The sequence below is a fragment of the Tenrec ecaudatus genome, chromosome X (assembly GCF_050624435.1).
Source record: "Tenrec ecaudatus isolate mTenEca1 chromosome X, mTenEca1.hap1, whole genome shotgun sequence".
Classification (NCBI taxonomy): domain Eukaryota; kingdom Metazoa; phylum Chordata; class Mammalia; order Afrosoricida; family Tenrecidae; genus Tenrec; species Tenrec ecaudatus.
The window spans coordinates 51,750,459-51,762,046 of record NC_134548.1 but is presented as its reverse complement, the minus strand read 5'-3'; the positions used below and the strand labels follow the sequence as shown (position 1 = coordinate 51,762,046).

The window sequence follows — 11,588 nt, the reverse complement described above, 5'->3', positions numbered from 1 at the left end:
TTTCTTTACTACATTTGCATATGCACCCATTTTGTATACTGTGATCATCTCAGGATGGTGACTATCATACAATAAGACATTAGTAGAATAAACTATTCTTATACCAAAAAGATTTAAGTGCAGGCCCAAAGTCCATCTGCCTCCTTGTTGCATTTGCATATATACACACATACACAAATAGAGCAATATTTAGATATTTACATATGTCCATATCTATGTATATTTTGTTTGTTCTTCTTTTTTCTTTCCACCTGCTTCACTCTCACATTTACCCATCATTCCCCTCTCAGTAATTCCTCTCAGATACAATTAGATTGATCAGACACCACCACAAAAGCTACACCCTCCTCGCCATCAAATTCAAACCCTTAATATTCTCCTGTCCCCAACATTACAGGCTCACCACTCACCTCCCCTGCCTTCGCCTTACCATGCCTACGCCACAACCTTTGGTCCCACTGTTGTTGTCTCCATGGGATTGCCTCGCCAGCCTATCTTGTAGAGATAAAAGATAGAGGTAGAGAGAGAGCAGAGGTAGCATACAAATAGTCCGAAGTCTAACAGAGATCCTGACACAGATTACAGTATATTGCTCTGTTCAATACTGAGAAGGACAAGTTATAATCCAGTTGTCCAGTCCCCCCTTTTTATCAGGGTTCCATATCCCAGGACCTACTTACCTAACAGCAGATATATCCTTTTTTAATCTTCAGTGATCATGTATCTTTTAGCTTCATTTTCCCACAAACTTTTTGAAGCCCTCTCATATAGCTCACAAAGTTCCTGTTCTGAAGCCCGATGAGATGAGTAGGGCTTCGGGGTCTTAAAAACCTGCTAGAGGTCATCTAAGATACAACTATGGATCTCTCCTGGGTAGGAGAAAAATAGTAAGCAAGTAATCAACCTCAGATGAGAAACAAGTTTACAAGGCTGATAGACTACATGGTCTAAGACCTCAACTACTCTGAGAACAGAAGAGCTAAATGGTGCCCAGGTACCACCTTGAGCTATCTGATGGACACAGGGGCACACAATAAACATCTCTGATTAGTATGGTAGAAAAATATAGAACAAACAAAAAATTCTTAAATCTTCCCAGACTACTTGGGCCACCTGAGGCCAGAGGACTCTCTAGGCTATCATCATGAGATACCTTCAACCCCCAATAGATCCTGCTAGATGAATACTATTGTAAAAAAAAAACACCTGCATGAGTGAAAAGGTCAACTTTTAATCCCAAACAATGAAGACAAAAGAAGAAAGGAAAGGCAAACAAGAGTACTGGAAATGGAAAAATGGTAAAATAATTAATAGGAATATTGAAACCATATGAAAAACATCAGTAATGTCATTTTTCAATATGTGTGGAAATTGTCAACAGGGAAATGAACATGTGTAAATTTTCACCAGAACACAATAAAATATTATTTTTAAAGTAAATAGAAAATAACCATATGTCAATATAAATGTAAAGAATATGGAATTACAAACAAGTTGAAATCAAAGATTAAAGGTGAAAGACTTAATTATCTGCTTTTAAAATTTTAAAATCCACAGTAATCATGACATCACAGTATTAACATGAGTATAGACAAAGAGATCTAGGGCGAGAAATTTCCAAAGAAATAATTTTAAAAGGAAAGATACCTACGTATTTATGATCAATTGATTTTCAACCAAGGTAACAAGTAATCTAATGGGAAATGAATAGACTACAAAAATTTTTTGGATATATGACTGTGATAGGTAGGTGTATTGTGCCAACCAATGAACATGTGGGATTAATTCAAGGGCAGTTTAAAAGAAGGGCGGAGAGATAAATGGCTCCAAGGACCTTGCCTTTGTTGTCTCTTGATCTTTGGTGATTGGACCAGTGTGTGGCTGCCTTAGCTAGTTCGTTGCCTCAACTTGTGAGCTACACTACCTGTAGGACACCCAACACGTCTGTGTCGCTATAGTTTGAGGTTCCTTCAAGGCCTGCTTGACCATAATGCTCGTGTATACATCACTTGAACTCCGGAAGGTGGGACCATGTCATCTGGCTGACTGTTGGTGACCTGCCCTGCTGTTTGCTACCTGTACCTGGATTGCCTGAATTGTTCTAAAGAAGCTTCTGCTGTCTGCTTCCTTGACTTACACCCAGCAGACCTCATGAGTTGAATTACTGCCATTGTATGAACTGTCTCACAGAATTGAGTTGCACTCTGCCATTTGTACCGCTCTGTGTACTAATTAGCTGTTCATTTCTTATATTGTATCTACCAATCTATCTTTCTGTCTATCTAAAATCATGCATGTCTTGGTCTTCTTTCTCTAGAGAACCCTGTCTAACAAAATGCCATTTATAATATGAACTTAAACTTCTATTTTAGAAAATATACAAAAATTAACTAAAAAAACTTATCATATACCTACATCTGGGAGCTAAAGCTACAACACTTCAAGAAGGATATATGAGAAAATATTTGTAATCATGACTTCAGGAGATATTTTATCTATGAAATAAAACCATACTCCATGAAACCTTTTTTAAATGATAAATTACGCTACGTAACCTTTTTTCCTCGTTTTTTTTTAAATGAGGAAAAGAACAGACATTCCACAAAATATTATGTATAGATATCCCAATCAAATACACATGTGACAATATACTTAACATGCATAATTGGCAAAGTATAATCGCAACGTGATTTAAATTCACATGCAACTAAATCAGCGATGCTCACAGTGATAGAAAATGAAAAATATTGGTGAGGATGTAGAGAAATTCACGCTCTCAGACACGATTGGTGAGTATGCAAAATAGTTTATCTGCCTTTGAAAACACTTTTATAATTCCTTTAAACATTTTATATACACAATGTCTATAAAGTGCCACAATTCCACCCCTCAGTATTTATGTCAGAGCGATGAATCATTTGTTCACCCCGAAACCTATATGCAAACGCTCACAGCACCATTGTTCATAATAAGCAAAAACTGTAAACAACCAAACTGTACCTCAGTTAGGGAGAAGATAAACAAAATGCTGCATGTATGTGGGTGTGTGAGTGTGTGTGTAAACATACATACATACATACATACACAATAATATAGTACTTAGAATATAGGGAATAAGTTGTTATATATGAAAGGTGGATTAACATAAAATATGCTAACAGAAGGCACACACAAAATAATCTGTATTTCATGGTACTATGTATATGAAATATCTAGAAAAGGTATAACTATAAAGACAGACACCTATTGGGCCATTGCTGGGGATGAAAGTTTGTGTGGAAATTTCTGTGTACAATACAAAAATGGCATGAGCACATGAGTAGCAAAACAAATGCAATACAATAGAGCCAAATCTGTGAGAAAGGATAATTAGAGAGCTTTATAGGTCATTGAGGATATGTTAAACTATTTAATCAGCAGTGTGAGAACATTTGATTATCTCTTCATGGACAAATAAATAGAGCCCCATTCCAAGCCATTGGCAAAAAAATAGATTTCAAATGAATGTTCTTAAATGTAAATATTAAAAATTAAATATTACCCCCAAAATTTCAGAATTACCTGATGAGCAACAAAAACCACCAGCCTTGATGAACAACAGAAATGTGGGGGTTAAAGGAGACAGCAGTGGGTGTAAGATACAAAAATAATAATAATTTCACTGGGCTACAAGTAGGGAAGCCGAGAAGGTGGCGGTGGATCAGACCGTGAGCTGGAATAGCTTTGGCGAGCTCGGAGTCTAAGAGAGATGGTTGCTTTAAATATAATTGTAGTTTGAAAAACTATAAATCCACATGGCAATATGGATAGACGCAGAAAAAGCATTCAACAACAAGTAACACCAATTCCTGTTTCAGACACTTGAGAACCTGGAATGGTAGGAAAATTCCTCAAGACAATACAAGCTATATATGAAAAACCAACGACCAATGTGGTAGTCAATGGAGAAAAGACTAACACAATCCCACTGAAAAAGGAGACCAGAAAAGATGCCCCTTGGCCCTACTCTTAATTACTATCATGCTAGAGGTATTAGCTAACAGCATAAGGCAAAGAAAAGTCATCAAATGTTTTCCTCTGTGGAAGGAAGAGGTGAAAATATCATTATTTGCAGATGATATGATTTTATATATGGAAAATCCCAAAAGTTCCACAAGGAGAGTACTGGAAGCAATAGAGGAGTTTGGCAGAGGAGCAGGATACAAGATCAACAAACAGAAGTCCATTGGACTGTTACACACATAGGATAAGACCACAGAAGAGGAGATCAAAAAGGTGAAACCCTTTACAATAGCCAAACACGAATTGAAATATCTAGTGACATACCTGCCTAAAAGAACAAAAGATCAATATGCTGAAAAATACAGAACGCTATTACAAGAAACCAAGAGCAACCTCAACAAATGGAAGAATATCCCAGGCTCATAGATTGGAAGGCTCAATATAGTCAAGATGTCAGTTCTGCCTAAGGCACTCTATAAGTTTAATGCAATCTCGATACAACTACCCTCATCTTCCTTCAAAGAAATGCAAAAGCTGATTACCAACTTCATATAAAGAGAGGGAAGAAGCCCAGAATTAGCAGAGAACTCCTCAAAAAGAAGGATACAGTAGGAGGGCTTGCTTTACCTGGATTTAGCACACACTGTACAACCACAGTGGTCAAAACCGCATGGTATTGGTACAATGGCAGATACTCAGACCAATAGAAAAGAACTGAAAAGCCAGAAAAAAATCATCAGCGTAGAGATAACTGATCTTTGATAAGGGCCCCAACATTATCCAAAGGGAAGCAGATGCCCTTTTTAACAAGTGCTGCTGGAAAAATATGTATATTTAGCTGCAGAAAAATGAAGCAAGAACCTTATCTCACTCCATGCTCAAGAAGAAACTCTAAGAGGATCACAGATCTTGAAGTTAAACCTGAAACTATTAGGGCCATCAATGAAGGAATTGGGATGAAATTGAGAACTTTGGCACAGGGAATACACAGGCTATCACAAATAGGAAAGGACACAGGTACAGAAGAGAAACATATTGACAAATGGGATATAATGATGATAAAACACCTGTGTACATGGAAAGAATTCACCAGGAGAGCAATAAGAGTGTCCACGGACTGGGAAAACATCTTTAGAACATCACACAAAGGCCTTATTAGTAAAATCCACAATACTCTGGTAGCTGCACAGGGGCAGACATCTGAATGGCCCAAAAACATATGAGAAAATATTCCCGATCTTTAGCCATAAGAGAAATGCAAATTAAAACAACAATGAGGTACCACATAACACCCTCAAAGATAGCCCAATTCAAAAAAATATAAAGAAACAAGTTTGGAGGGGCAGTGGGGAGACAAGAACACTCATCCACTGCTGGTGGACCTGTAAGTATGTACACCCACTAAGGAAATCGATCTGGTGATATCTAAGACAGATGGAAATTGAGTTACCATATGACCCAGCAACCCCCTTAGTGGGCATATACCCAGAAGAGGTAAGAAAGAAACCAAGGCCAGACATGTGTGCTCCAATGTTCATTGCGGCACAGTTCACAATCGCAAGGAGTTGGGAACAACCCAAATTTCTATCAACTGATGAGTGGATTCGAAAGCTGTGGTACATACATACAATGGAGTACTATGCATCGCTAAAAAGCAGTGATGAAACGTATGAAGCACATCGCTACATGGGAAGAACTGTAGGCAATCATGCTAAGTGAAATAAGCCACGGACAAAAGGACAAGTACTACATGAGTCCGCTGAGGTAAGCTTTAAAAAAAAAAAAAGCAAACTGGCCATAGTGGAAAAGCTGCTGTATACAAACATTCCTGGGCTAAGGACTAGGTAGTATGGCACAGACCAGACCAAATACAGGGATACATATGGTAGACAACTAAAAACAAGGTGGGAAAAGGAAAAAATACTAATAATAAAAAAGAAATTGGTATCAGGGGCACAGGGCAGTAACCCACCCAAGGGGAAGGTGTTGCTTATATCTCCACAGGGAAATATGGACCAGGCTTGTTTTAGACAGGGTTCTAACACAACAAACTATCTCAAGACTTCAACCCAGTGCTCCAAGAGGTGAATGCAACATGCCAGGGTGGAGGAGGGAACAAGTGAAGAGGTGTGAGGGGCAGGCTCTAATCCCAAATACTATGTGGATACCTGTTCCTTCCCCCATCCAGAAGAATTTTTTTCAAAAGACCTCATTGAATCTGCAGCTCCAGGAGATGGAGATATCTGATTGGAGCACATGGGAAACGATGAAAGGGGAGGAGGAGAGAGTGGAGTACATCCTGACCCACTAGGCTTGAGGAAAGTGTCCCCAATTAGAGAAGCCAGTCCACATGGTCGGCCCCACTGTGAGATATGATGTCCCTCACTGACCCATAGCCCTAAAGGGGACAACACCGGAGACACAGTGAGGGAATTGCGCCCCAGATGATCCCGTCACACCTAGGCAAAACAGTAAAGTGGTGCAACAGAACAGAAAGAAACAGAGTGGCAAGGTCTACAGGGAATGCTAAAGGTGGACTTTGGGCCAGGGTGTGATGCCCCTACACACTGGACTGGAAAACACTCCTAAAGGCCGACAAATAGTCGTTGAACTGAATACAAGCTTTCTTTTCTAGAAGTAGCACGCTAGCCTGGTGATTACAAGGGGCCGAAGGGATCCTTTACCAGGCATCAATGAACAAAAAATCATAATATTCTGTGCTCACCTCCCTGATACAATCACTGAAGACAAATGGGCACATAAGTAAATGTGGCAAAAAAAAAAAGCTGATGCTTCCCAGTTATCAAAAGATATAGCATCTGGGGCCTTAAATGCTTGAAGGTAAACACGTGGCCATCTAGCTCTGAAACAACAAAGCTAACCTGGAAGAAACACACCGTCCCATGTGATCACAAACTGACGAAGGGATCAGGTATCAGGCATCATCAGAACACAAAAGATATCCCAGTGAATGAGTTGGGGAGTGCGGAGTGGAAACCCAAAACCCATTTGCAAGACACTGGACATCCCCTTACATAAGGAAGGGTCTTGGGGATGAGATGAGCTAGTCAGGGTCCGACATAGCAATAATGAAATATACAACATTCCTCTAGTTCCTAAATGTGTCCTCCTCCCCCACTATCATGATCCCAATTCTACCTTACAAATATGGGTAGACCAGAGGATGTACACTGGTACAGATAGGAACTGGAAACACAGGGAATCCAGGGTGTATGATCCCTTTCGGACCAGTGGTGTGAGTGACTACACTTCGAAAGTGGAGTGAGGTGGGTTGGAAACCAGGAACCGATTACAATGATTTATATGTGACCTCATCCCTAGGGGATGGACAACAAAAGAGTGGGCAAGGGGAGATGTCAGACAAGCAAGATATGACAAAATAATAATTTATAAATTATCAAGGGTTCATGAAGGAGGGAGGTGGGGAGGGAAGGGAAAAATGAGGGGCTGATGCCAGGGGCTGGGGTGGGGAGTAAAAGTTGTGAAAATGATGAGGGCATTGAATGTGTTTAACACAATTGATGTATGTTTGGATTGTGGTAAGAGTTGTATGAGCCCCTGATAAAACTATTAAAAATAAAATAATTGGAGCTTTGGTCATGAGGAAGCAAATGAAGGAGATATAGATAAAGATGGGGCAGATCTGCCAAGTGTAGATGAAGATGAGGATTCTGAGACCTCAAAAGGAACAAAGGTGAATTGCCGATCTGAAATTGTTTCTTGATGACCTATGTAAGATAAAACAAGATTGAAAGTTTTAAAACTTTGAAAGGGAACTCACTTGGACTTAACATGGTAAGCGACCATAAGACTTGAGTGAGAAGACACAAAATGGACCATTATGTTCGGCAACTGTAGTTCATGGTAGACATTTGCATGCTAGCGCACGGGTGTCATTAGTGCAAGCAGCAGCCCGAACAGAAAGGAACTGATAACCACCTGGTTCCCAGAAAGTAGACACTGCTCCTTTAAGGCCTTTCCGTTGGCCCCAAAGTATTGCCAAGGTGTTCTGACATCAACAATGATACCCCTCGTGCCACGCCCACTTCAGAAGAATCCCGCTGGTCTTTCTGGGAGTTTCCCTGTCAAGGTCCGTGAGCAGCTTGAAGGTCGTCCAAGCTCTGGAAGAGAAAGGACGATCACCGCGTCTGACGAAGTGGCGGTATGAATCTGTCCAAGGACTTTCACAAGAACTGTAGACAAGCCACAGTTCCGAGTGAATCGCCTGGACCATTATCCAGGATGTCGGTTCCTCAGAATACTGCAGGCCCGAAGTCACAAAATACAAGAGCAATCAACAAGTGTTATGGCCCCAGCCAGGGTAAGCCCCCCACTGATATGACTGTGAACTGTGATGATAGTAGACAGACATACGTGCAGACTAGTGCGAACGTCATTCTAGCCAATGCGAAAGGAACCAAAATGGCAAAGAGGAAGGAAAGGAAACCCAGCCTTTCACATCCACATGATCCAATCGATTTGTTCAGTGATGATGAGGACAGTGACAGAGCCAACAGAAGAGAGAGCGTAGCTCCTCAACAGGCTGCTTCAGCATGTTGCTCCCGAGCGCCCCCCACCGGGGGTCTGGAAGCAGCCTGCAACGAAAACACACATAGAGGAGGCATTCTGGCCCAAGCCAAGTTAAATACCGCTCCATTGGCAATGAAAGCTAGCATGAGAGACCCTTTAGGCAATTTTGGTCTCAACAAGCCTCCAAAACGGCGTAAAATTGTTTCTGAAGAAACCGTAGTCCATCCTTTGTCCAACAGCTGCCAGGGTTCCTGTGACAGGGTCATTTTAAAGTGCCGATGTATACGAGTAGGAATACTTCTCCGGGTGTTACTACAGCCAGTCACTTTTACTTTGGATTTTATCAAGATAAAGCTAGAAGAACCGGAAGGTTGTCAGGTAGCAATTACCTTAGACACCTATGATGTAATGAAATGTGACTGGTGTCAAGTCCGAAACCCCCCAGTCGTGTTTCTCCAGACCACACCAGCAGTTTATGGAAAGTTAAGCATGCAGCTGCAAATGCACAAGAAAGAGAAAGTTTGGACTGAGTGTAAAGAAATAAATAAGATACCGAATCTAGAACGATATATTATCTTAAGTTTTGACACTGACCTTGATCTTGAAACAAATACACGATTTGAAAACATCCTTATTGAAATAGGTAGAAAGAATAAGATTTCCAATTTTTTTTCAAAAATTTCCTTTGACGAAGCCAATACCAGAATTGTTGCCTGTAGAAAAACCTATGCCGAAAGCATCAAAGGAACGGTGGTACAAAAATTAAACATAATGAAAACTGTGTCCTTTGACACTAAAATACTACTTCAAATCAAACAGAAATTCCAATTGGTTGGTGATGACCAAGCAACTGGACAGAACCAAGCCGCCTTTACTGGTCCTGTAGAAAAACTAATAGTGTACCCACCACCTCCAGCTAGAGGAGGAATCTGTGTTACCAATGTGGACCTACACTGTCTAAAGGAAGGGGTATTTCTAAATGATATTATAATTGACTTTTATTTGAAATATTTGGTGCTTGAGAAACTGAAGAAAGAGGAAGCGAACCGAATTCATATCTTCAGTTCGTTTTTCTACCCATGCTTGACTGACATAAAAAGACAGCCTTTTCAGGAATGTACCAATCTATCAACACCAAAAAAGCGACATCTGAGAGTAAAAACCTGGACCCGGCATGTAAATATTTTTGCAAAAGATTTTATTTTTGTACCCCTTAATGAAAATGCACATTGGTTTCTGGCTATTATTTGTTTCCCTGGCTTTGAGAAACCACAATATGATCATAATCCTCATTTCCACAAAAATGCACTCGTCCAAAAAACTTCATCTGTAGTAGACCATTGTATTTCTTCTCCTCCAGCCAACTTAATGGCAAGTTCTTCACAAGCCTGCTCTGCCAAGCCTGTAATTTCTAGTATTCTAAACAGAAAGCCTCACATGCCTTTATTTCCTACAAAGAGTGCCACACGGGAAGAATGGTACCCTCAGTGTGGGGGAAATACATGCAATGTAAAAGGTAGTTTGGAAAAAATAAGCCAGACTGCAAGTGAAAGTGAAGCATCAAAGAAAGGAGATTCCGTGTGTGAGAAAGTTGTTGATAAGAATAACAGTGAGCTTGGGCCACAAGGGGACTGTTTAAGACCGCCACAACATGCACACGCAGTGAGTGAAATCAAGCCAAACTGTCCTCATGAGTCACCCTTCAAAGAGCAGGAGAGCCCTTGCAGCCCGGAGAGAGGACAGTGGCATTTCGAGCCCACCTGTAAGCAGCCTTGCATCTTGCTTCTGGACTCTCTACGAGGCCCTTCCCGCTCACATGTTGTGAAAATTCTTCGAGAATATCTAGAGGAGGAATGGGAAATTAAAAAAGGCACCAAGAGGAGTTTTTCCACAGATGTCATGATGGACCTGAGTCCAAACGTGCCCCAACAAAGCAACCTCAGTGATTGCGGTGTCTATTTGCTGCAGTATGTCGAGAGTTTTTTTGAGAATCCAGTTCTCAATTTTGCACTACCTATGGATTTGAAAAACTGGTTTCCTCCTCTAAGAATACGGGCAAAGAGAGAGGAAATCCGCAACCTAATTCTGAAGATGGAAGCAGAGCAGTGCAACGGGAGAACAAGCGTGCAGACAGGCTTTCAGAAGAAACGCCTTTAGGTGAAGGAACGCAACCAGATGACGCCAGGATCGCAGACTGACCATTTCTCTTGCCTGGTCAGTTCTGCCTCTAGAAATAATACACTCTTTATCTTGGTCTAGACAATAAAACATGCAATTGTCCATGACTCAGAGTGATTTGTAAATTTTCATGCTTCTCTAAATGTCCTATAATTAATTTTCCATAAAGTATGTATTAAGTAAATGTCGATAATTATGTTAATGGGGCCAATTTTCCTAGCATTTATCATTTCGTTTTTCACCCATTAGGAAGCTTTTGTTATGTGTTCTCTGTTTCTAGAACTTAAACCTGCAACTTCTAAGCACAAAACAAAAATAGAGGAAAAAATAGAAGAAGAAGAATTTATAATTCATCAAGGTTTGACTAGGGTGTAAAGGTGGGGAGGGAGATGGAGAGGGAAACAAAGAGGAGCTGACACAAGGGGCTCAAGAGAAAGAAAAGCTTTTGAAAGGGATGATGGCAACATATGTACTAATGTGCTTGATACACATAAACACTGAAGACGAAGGTGTACATAAGCAAGTGTGGTAAAGAAGGCTGATGGTGCCCGGCTACTGACAGATATAGCCTGTGGGGACTTAAAGGCTTGAAAGAAAACAAGTGGCCATCTATCCCAGAAGCAAAAAAGCCCACACAGGAGCAGCACACCAACATGGGTGATCGTGAAGGGCAGAGGAGACCAGGTCTCAAACAACAAAGCAGGGGTGGGGGTCGTGGGAATCACATCACCGTGAATGAGGGGGAGTGCGTGTTGGGGACACAATGCCCATCTTTAGATAGTTGGACATCCCTTGCAGAGGGGTAGTGGGGAGGAGATGAGTCACTCAGGGTTCAGTGTAGCAACAATGAAACTCAA

General features: G+C 40.8%; 1 pseudogene; it reads left to right on the top strand.

Annotated features, from left to right (window-relative positions):
• The first annotated feature begins 2,737 nt into the window (after window positions 1-2,737).
• On the top strand, window positions 2,738-10,751 carry LOC142433340 (sentrin-specific protease 6-like; annotated as a pseudogene).
• Window positions 10,752-11,588: the final 837 nt, after the last annotated feature.